Genomic DNA, 9,794 nt, shown 5'->3' on the forward strand with positions numbered 1-9,794 from the left:
ACAAGCAGAGATTTGCTGGTATATCTCCGCAGAAGTGTCTTTCACCTCTGCGTGCAGTTTTAGCTCGTGAGGTCCCGGTGTAACACACAGGCCATGGCCGCTGAGCCGTGCTAGCCAGATTATTTTACCATGGGCCTAGACTACTGGTGCTCTCTGTAGGACATGGCGCTTTCCAGTGGCGTGTGAAAGCACAGTGGTGATTTTTCCCTTTATTTTTTGTTTTGAAGGAATCCAGAGTCTTCTCTTTTAAAGATATTAGTGCTGCATGGTTACCCACTTGGAAGGCAGGTGATGGCAAAGTTGAACTTGCTTCCCCAACTTCATTCTGTCTTTGTTTATGTGCAGCCTTTAACTACAGCGTTACAGATCACGACCACAGTAGTAACAGAGAGATCTTTTCTGGAGACTTGGGGCATGCTGTTTCATGGATCTAGGTGGCATTTATGTGTTCTGCATATTCATTATGCTCAAGGACCCTGTTGAGCAGAAGGAAGTGCCAACGAAGTGTTTCGAAGGTTGCCAAAGAAGTTGTTTGTTGCTAACTGTATTACCTGAGAAATGAGGTCTAAGTATACATTGTCATGAAGGGACTGATGTCAGGCAGCACAAGGCGTCTTGGGTGAGTGCCTAACCACACAGTCCTGACCTGAAGGGTTACTTATATGGAATATCTCTCTATCAAAACACCTAAAACCAGCAGCTCAGAGCAGATAGTGCCCAGAAGCCATCAGCTTCCAGATGCAAGCAGCTGGGAATGGAAAGTGTCTTCTCTTACCTGGACAGAGCACAGGGCCATTAACCTTCAGGACATTCTGGGAGTTGCTTTTGTTTATGCCACCTTCTGCCTTGTTAAGTGGCTGGGATGGGTTTCAGGTGTTGTTGGTGAGCCTCTAACTGATGAATCAGCTTGTTAATTGTTTAATGTAATTACGTAATGATTGTTTTTTAACTCTAGAGATTTTGACAAATGCATTTTTTTAGTGCTAATAAACACATACTCGCATACATATACCTGCCTGTCTGAGAGCTCACATGTGGACGCACACCCAGGTGAGGAACAAATATGAGGGGAGTGTCTGTCCTCATCTTTACAGATGCATCCAGCCATAAAAGCCTCTCTCACTTGGAGGTGTGTAGTTCAAGTCCTGATCAGGGGCAGGAGCTCTTGGACAGGAGTAACAGGTGGGAAGGGGCTCTCCACAGCTGTTGGCATTACAGAAGACCCCCAGGGTAGTAAATGGCTCATCATTTTAGAAACAAATTGGCAAATGAGAGAGCATGCTTGCCAAACGCAAATGTGAATGTCCTCTCCATCTCTACACTGACTTATGTCCCTTCTCCTTTGGGGAGGGTAAGCCTGATCAGCAACTCATCCAGTTTGAAAATAATTTGACCAGAAATGGAGGTCTGTTGGCTGGGATCGGCTCTCTGATCCAACTAGTTATGCTGTTCCCTAGATATTTCACCAGCAAAACCTGGAGTGTTTTGAGAGGAACCAAGTGCCTGCAGAAAAGGAAGGGGATGGGAGGCACTGCGGTGGTGAGAGGTGTCCACAGATCCACAGCCTCCATGTTTGCTGTGTTGTGTGCTGTCTTCCTGTGCTCTGTGTCTTGAGGACTTCCTGTTCTTGAACCAGTAATATTTTATTTTACAGGGACCAGTGTAGACTTTGCTGCGTTTCACACTGCCCAGCCAACGGCTGGGGAGCAGAGCCAGGAATGGGCTGACTAGTCCTGGCAGCATCCCTCCTTTTGGCCCAGAATGAGCAGTGGTTCCTTGTTGTGCTGAGGTTTCAAGCATTCAGGACCCAAACCACTGCAGCTGTGTTTACAAGGCACTGTGTACGAGTCAATCTAACCCCAGGTTTGCAGTCTCTCCTCCATCTCCCCATGCACTGTCATCTGTCATCAGCCCATGGACAGGCTGGCCTTTCTGGGAAAGCAGATAAACTGCCTGTGTATCAGATCCAGCCCTGGGGCTGTCAGTTGGTCAGCCCTGGCTTAATTCACCACATAAGCCACCTCCAGCAGTGTGTCACTCACAGCTTCCTGACATGGGACTTCCCCAGTCTGGCTGTACTGGTGTCATCAGTTCTGGGTTATCGAGGGTGGATTACCCAGGCTGGGAATTAATCAAATTGTTGCTCTAGTGGCACCAGTTTGGCTCTGCATGATGGGGGATCTGGAAGCACCACCTATGTGTCTGTGTCCCAGGGCAAGGCATCCATGTGGGTGGGCAACAGTGTAGGGATCTGATCACCAGCACATTGCAGACCTTTTCTTTTCCCTCTTAGGAGGGTGCCTGCAGCCTGACGTGTCTGTGTCACCTGTGATTTGTTTATGTACGATGTTCCCTCCTCATGTTTGGTCACTGATCATCGTGCATTGACCGCACAGCCCCAGCACCGCTGGAGGTCATGTCTGCATGTCACCAAAGCTCCCCAGGGATGAGAAGGGGAACGAGTGAGAGCTTTTTGTAAGCAGAGATGTGGACACTTCTATCTCACAACGTTTTCAATGTGTCAGAACTGGTTCTTGCTAATTCTGATCACTGATCTACAGTCCAAGATGTCTTTTTTGCAAGAGTCTGAGCACTGTAGTTTGAAGGGGGGCAGACAGGAAAGAACATTTTTATAAAGAGCTTTGTAGGATGTAAGATGTACTGATAAATGGAAAGCAGGTGGAGGATTTTTGGGGAATTTCCTCTGACCAAGCGATCTCACTATGCATTTCAGTTTATGACCCATCCGCTGCTGTGGGGTGTGATTTACCTTTGCATGGAGATTACAGAACAACCTAAGTAGCAATGTGAGCTATGTATTTGGGTGTAGATGGAAGGATCTGAGGTCTACCTCATGACCACGATTCAAAGACTCCTGTATGCCCAGCTGAGTCCATGCTTGGCCCTGCATAGCTCCTGCAAGTTTCGCAGCAATTGGGATGTGCAGGTAGACGCTAAAGCAATTTGCAACGTCAGCTGTTAAGGGAGAAGCTTGCCTTTGAGGGACAAACACCCAGAAGAAGCCCTTTTGCAGTCCCCCACTCACTGCAGGACAAATACAGAGAGTAGAAATGTGCAATGGAAGGCTGGAAATCTGCAGAGCTGTGACCTAAACTGAGCTCCATCAGGTATGACTGTCTGACGTTGCTGTATCTGTGGCCGTGGCCGTGGGCAGACGCAGGGCAGCAGTGTGAGTAAATCACCTCCACATCCGCTCAAACTCCTTGGAGCTCTCGGCTGTATCACAAAGGATTCCTGAAGTACTGTTTTTTCTGAAGATGCCAAGCATCAGGGGAGCTGCTCCTCTTGCATGCTGTTTGCTTGCAGTAGCTCCCTTGGGCACGGCAGCTGGTTGACTGTGGCATTTGGGAAGATCTTGAGTTGGACAAGTCCAGATCTGAATCAGTAAAGCACGCATTTTGTTCCATGAAGGGTGGAAAATGTCAAGGGCATACAGCATACAGGAGGATCAGCTATTAAATATCAAGTCATAACATGTGGCAGCAACCAGCTCCCACCTGCCTTTTTCTCCACAAATCTTCTGTCCTCACTTAATCCGCCTCTCGTCATGCAAAGATGGCATCTACATTTTGGGTACTTGAAAAAGGAGGGGCAGGAGGGGTCCCTGAGGAAGATGGCAGTGGGGATGGGTTGCAGCTGTTACAGCAGCTCACCATCTCATAGCCAGCTCCTCACTGGTGGTACAGGCTCCTGGAGAGAAAGAGCAGCCACGATCCAGGCACAGGGTGGCTAAACAAGTCTGCTGGACTCAAAGTGGCCAAAGCCCACGTTGCCCACCCCACAGCATCAGGCTTTGTCCACTGCTTTTCCCTTTCTGGTGGATTCCTTTGAGGCCTGTCTGGGATGCACGTGCACTGCCTCTCCCTGCACCACTGAGAAGGTGAAAGCTTTTTCACCCAGTATTTGTCTATGTTGGGGCATCCGATTTAATCAAATATTCACTATAAGCTGCTGGAGTTCTCTGTACCACATCTTGAAAGGATCCTAGGGAATCTCTGCTGCCCATGTAATGCTTTCCTAGCAGGTTCGTTTACTGGCAATCAGGAGATGAGAAAGAGATGCAATGCACTGTTATTTTTTCGTTGCTTGAGAACGACCACCGTGGTTTGCAAACCTCAACTTTAAAGCTGAGAAGTCCAGCAGAGGCCATGGTGCTATAAACACTGAACTAAACTTCTGATAGAGTTTCTCCAGTTTAGCTTTAAATAAGTACGTCAACAAGCCAAGATTTAGAAGTTAAATTAAATATCAAGCTTCTTGACACAGGGTGTAACTTTGTGTCTTACAGGAGTCTCTGACAAAGAGGACTGGACGGATACTGGCCAACGCCAAATTATTTCAGACACCTGTAACCAAACATATTTTTGTCTCCAGGTGGGTCTGATGTGGACAAGTGTGGGGACAAGCACCATTCCTTGGGCAGGACATGGGGAATCTGTGGTGGCATCAGGGCTGGGGGTCCCAGCATAGCCCAGCAAGGAGGTGTGGTGGATCCGAGTTTCCCTGGGGCTTTGCAGCAGGACACATCAGCTTCTTCTGGGATGATGCCCCAAGCACTGCCTGCTTGGTGAAGGGTCTGTGGAGTTGTCACCTCACAGGTGGTCTCCAGGGGAGGACTTTGCCTGGCGCAATCGTGGCGTTATGCCTTCCCTCTGTTCTGTAGTGTAGATGCATTAGTCCATGTGGGGCAGGAACTGGCTCGTGCCAGAATGGAGCTCCCTTGAGCACATAGATGCACAGGAGAGAGATGAGACGAGTGTGGGTTTCACTGAGAGCAGCCATGAATGTCCATCAGAAAAGATTTTTCATTAAGACTGAAAAAAATCCAAACAGTCAAAGAATATGGAGAAAAAGCGAAGAGCCCAGGAGGGGCACCATGGTGCGACACCTCTCCAGGGCATGGGGCACTAACAGTGCCTCCCAGTTTGGTGGCTGGGCAGCTGCACAGCAGCAACATAAGGATGAACCACACAGCGACTCAAAATTCCCTCTCCCCAATTTCTGCATGGTAGAAGGGTCCTCCAGGAGAGCTGAATCCAGGTGCTACGTTACCCTGTGATTCCTCATCTGCATTTAGATAGAAACGCTTCATAAAAGGCAGGAGGCGTTAGGCAGAGACTAGCAGCACAAATGGCCCAGGGGAGGGGGGCGAAGGGCAGGCTGCTCCCCGAAAACACTGCTGGGTGCAGGGACTGTTAATGCGGAGAGCAAGCGTGGCCGGTCTGCAGCTGGCGGCCAGCTCCAGGGAAAATGGGTTCTCCATTAACCCTGCCGGGATTCGGGAGCAAAGATGCCGAGGAAGGGAAGGCTGTGCCTCCGCTCAGCTCCGCGGGAGCCTGCCAAACGTGCAGGTGACTCTCCCTGCACACACTCCGGGGCACAGGGCTTCCTGCAGGCACTGACAGCGATGTGGGACTGCGCGCCCTTCGGCAGCGTCTCGCCGCCAGGGCCACTGAACGGTGCAAAGGTGATCGAGAGCCGAGCAGGGCACGGAGGGGTTTGGTGCTGCCTCCGAGGAGGAGGAGGCAGGCGTAGCCAGGCCAGCAGCTGACCCCAGCGCCGCCGTGCTCCAACCACTGAGCTGGCTTGCCCAGCTTGTAAACAACTTCTTTTTTTTTCCTCTGGGCTAATCTTGCTCTGTGGGGGCAGATAACATCACTGGAATTTTTCCAGTGTCCTTTGCAAGTGCCTCCTGCATTGGACTTTGGCTGAGACGCACACGAATGAGACACGAGCTTCCTCAATTGCTTTCTCTTGTTTGCTTCCCTCTGGGCCGGCCGCGCACCCCTGGTGCTGGCCGCTTCCTGCTGCGCTCCGTGCCAGCGCCTCGTGCTCGGCCTCAGGGAAGGTGGCCAGGAGCAGAGCCCGGCACAGCCACGTGGATGTTCTTGTGGGGTTGGGTCCAGGCTGCTGGCGGGGAACAGAAGGGGCAGCAGGGTCTGGCCTCTCCTCGCTGATGCCTGTAGAGCCACGTGGGACCCTGCAAGGTCCTGCTCAGCATCCCGGCTCTTTGCCCTGCAGCTTTGCCTTCCTCTGCTGCACTTGTGCCAATGCAGCTGTTCTGGGTTTAAGCATGTACCATGGCAGTCGTTGGCTGCATTTTAACATTGAAGGACCAAGAGGCTTCTAGTCCTGAGGCAGAGCCAACCTCAATTCAGCTGGAATGGTAGCTGACCCCACTCTGCCCAGAGATCCCACTTATCACCCCCTGAGTCCTCAGGGACCTGCCTTGCGGGGTCTGACAATAGAAAATCAGTCCTGCTTTGGAGATAGCTGACAGCCTGAGCACTACCCAGCCCGGGGCACGCAGCCCGAACCTGGCCCAAGAAGCTCCGAGTGCTGCTCCGAGCGTGGCAGGAGCAGGCGCTTGCCAGACCGGTTTACTGGCACAGCCTCTGACGTGGTTTGGGGCTGCGCACGTCACCGGCTCCTGCCTCAGCTGCACGTGTCGCCGCTCACCTTCCCGTGCCATCACACCTCCCCAGCACAGCTCCGTGGCTCACCTTGGCCAAGGAAACTGAGGCACTGACCCTGCTGGCTGCAGGCTGGGCTACTGTTTTCTGTTTCTATCCTTCCTTTCCACCTTGGAGTCTTCCAGGTTTCCAAATGGTGTCTGTGGTCCATGGACTGTGAGCCAGCACACTGAGCCAGCTTTAGTGTCAAAGGGATGGTCCATGTGCAATATCACGGGGCTCTGTTCTTGTAGGGTCCCTTCAGTACCACGACTGTCCTGCCCAGGTACCCCAGCGTGTCCTTTTCTGTGCTAAAGACAAGCCAAGGAGTAATCCCCTCTCATGCAAGCAACCCATAGATCTGCTTCAGGTTAAGAAGCTGCTTTGTCTGCGCTCACGTTGCTGCCTGGGTGTGTGTTTCTCCCTGTGTGGCCTCTCTGGACGTCTTGGTCACTGCAATTTCCCTCAGACTGGATTTGAAGCACAGATGGACAGAGCTGTGTTGCGGTTTCTCTGGCAAGGAGCCTATTGACTGAGGCATCATGAGTCAAGACTACCTCTTCTCGGGTCCCCATGCGATGCCCTGTCCCACTACAAGTTCCTTCCAGGATCTGGCACATGGTGGGATCAGCGGGGATGGACAGCAGTGGGGCTTTCCCACCCGAATGACTGCTCCTGCAAGGCACAGCGTCCTCTGGGGCATGGAGTCAGTGAGCTTTTAGGTTATTTCTGCTTATCTCTGGGCGCCTGCGTTACTGCTGTCTTGAGGCAGATTAGCTGGTGGCGGTTTCTCTGGTCTGCTGAAGTTGCCTCATGCAACTGTCTTGCATTTGGAGGTGTGGGGTAGTCAGGGCTGTGGTGGTGAGCATTCGGGGGGGGCTGTAGCGTGGTGTTTCTTGCATTATCATCAGAACTAGCTCTTGCTGTTTATCTGTCTTCTTTTTCCTACATGTTGTGCAACCTCCTTTTCAAATGCCAGTGGTTGTTTTCCCTGGGTCAATGTAGCAGTGGTGCTCTTCCTGGTACTTCCAGACCCTCATGGCTGTGATGGTGCTTCTCCAACTTCACTCCTGCCCCTCTCACTCCCCTGCCTGCGTTAGGATGCCCAAGTGCTTTTCCACTTTCTGACCAGTCCAGGTGCCGAGCAGGGGCTATGACGAAGCCCTGGGAAGATGTGAGCTTGCGGGTGGGCTGGGTGCCTGGTGCTGGCGGCTCTGGTTCGTGTGGCCAGCGAAGGAACGGGGCAGGTGACTCAGGGCAACTGAAAGTTTTGTCCTGGGAGAGCTGCCTGGGATCCAGGTCGCCAGGACCTGTTTGTCAGGTTCCTATTTTTGTTATTCATCAGCTCAGTATTCCTGAAAACAAATCGTGTTGCTATCACCTGATTGGCATCACATGGCATCGGAGTGTGGAGGGTGCCCTATGCGGAACGGCTGTTTGTGCGGCTGAATCCCATCTCTGCCATCACCATGGCCAACTGCACCAGTCCCGCAGCTGCCTCCAGCAGCAGCTGCTCCTCTGGGGCCGTGCCACTGGGAACAGCCCCAGTACCACCTGGGGATCTTCCTTCCCACCAGCCTCCTCCAAAGCCAGGGCAGAGCATCACAGCCTTTGCTGTCAGAGGAGACTCTGTGTAACGTGTGGCTGCAGCTTTGTGCACGGAGGGTCGTGCACGGCGGCTGCGGGCTGAGCTTGCGGCAGGCGGGGGGCTTCACTGGGCTTTGGAGAAAAGCCTCTGGTCTTTGTCCTCCAGCTGTCCCCCTCCTGCAGCAGGGTGAACTCCGCTGGACTCTGGCTTGGGCTGTGGGCTGGTGATGGTCTCTGAGTTGTCACTGGGTTGGAGTAGGACGGGACAGAGCTGTGCGGTGCGTCACTGCTGCGTGAGCGGTGGGAAACTGCTGGTTATATAGAGAAGGGAAAGAGCTGACAACAGGCCGCTACGAGAGCCCTTGACTTAGCCTGAACCACCTTGCCAGGCTGTAGGCACTTCTGGGGAGAAGATACTTGGGGTGGACACTGCTGTTTCCTTGGTCTGCAACAACTGCTTTCTGGAGCTGGACAGGACATTTCTACTCAGGCAGAAAAACCTGCTCGCTAAACCAAAGATTTCACCAATATGTATTTTTTGCTCAATGGAAAAACTTCTAAATGGAAAATGTTTGTTTTATTTTGAGGAAATAAAGAAAAAAAATCTCTTGCATTATCCATTCTCCTTTTTTCCATGGTGAAAGCTTACAGGGAGCAGTACCTCCTCATCTCAGAAATAAAGAAGAAAACATCTGTTCATATTTGTGGTAAAAGAAACATGGCTGTGCATATGTCACGGAGCAGCCTTCCTGCTGCTACCTGCCTCAGTTTTAGTCATCTTGCCGTGTCACCAGGGTGCCAATGTCAGTAGGCTCAAGCAGCACTGCCGGCCTGGTGCAGCGGACATGTGCCAGGTGCCTGGAAGTTGGCCAGAGCAGCGGGGCTTGTGGCCAGGGGAAGCCCAGTTCTCGTGTGGATATGTTATTTTTTTTGCATGAAGAAGATGGTCTGAATGCTTAAGTGAGTTATCAATGTATTGGGAGTAACCTGAAAACGTGCTACCCGAAAATGCGCGTTCCTGGCCAGGATCCACTGAAATCCATGGGAGCTATTGGCATATGTGATGTTAAGAAAACAGCTCGTATTGCTGCTGCCATTGTCAGGATTAAAATGCAATTGCCCTTTTTGGGAACACTGATTGCTGAAGGCATCTGTTGTGTAAGGGACAAGCTGGTGAAAGCAGTGGAGTGCCAGGCAGGGAGAGAAACCATCCTCCTGTTTGCCACGGGCCATGCTGTGTGCTTTTGAAAGGCGTTTTTAGTCCCTTGCTCTGCATTGTGTTCCTCCTGCCTGGGCTCCAGGGAAGGTGGTGTTGGGTGTTAGTGGGTACGGGGTGGGGTACAGGAGAGGTGGGAGCAGCTGGTGGTCAGCCCAAAGCTGGATGAGGAGGTCCCTGGCTTGATGCAGGATGCAGAACTTGGAATCACGGGATGGAGTTAAGAAGAGGAAAACAAGAGCCAGACTTTGTGGGAAATCTCCTGCCTGGGAAACCAGTTTGGCCACAGGCCAGCATCTGGCTGGGGAGCTGTGGGTGCCTTTTCACCCAGGAGCTGAAGCAATGCTTAAGGAGGTGTTTGGTGGGGGCTGAGTCCCTCCTTCCCCCCAGCATGGCCTGGAGGACCGAAGGCATCTCTCCCTGCCCTCCCTTCTCCACTTGCACTGTCCCGTCTCTCTCTGCTGAGTGTACAGACAGGGCTGTGCACGGCCCGTGCGGGCTGTCTCAAGGGGTGCTCC

Source organism: Tauraco erythrolophus, chromosome 24, assembly GCF_009769465.1.
Source record: "Tauraco erythrolophus isolate bTauEry1 chromosome 24, bTauEry1.pri, whole genome shotgun sequence".
Lineage (NCBI taxonomy): Eukaryota > Metazoa > Chordata > Aves > Musophagiformes > Musophagidae > Tauraco > Tauraco erythrolophus.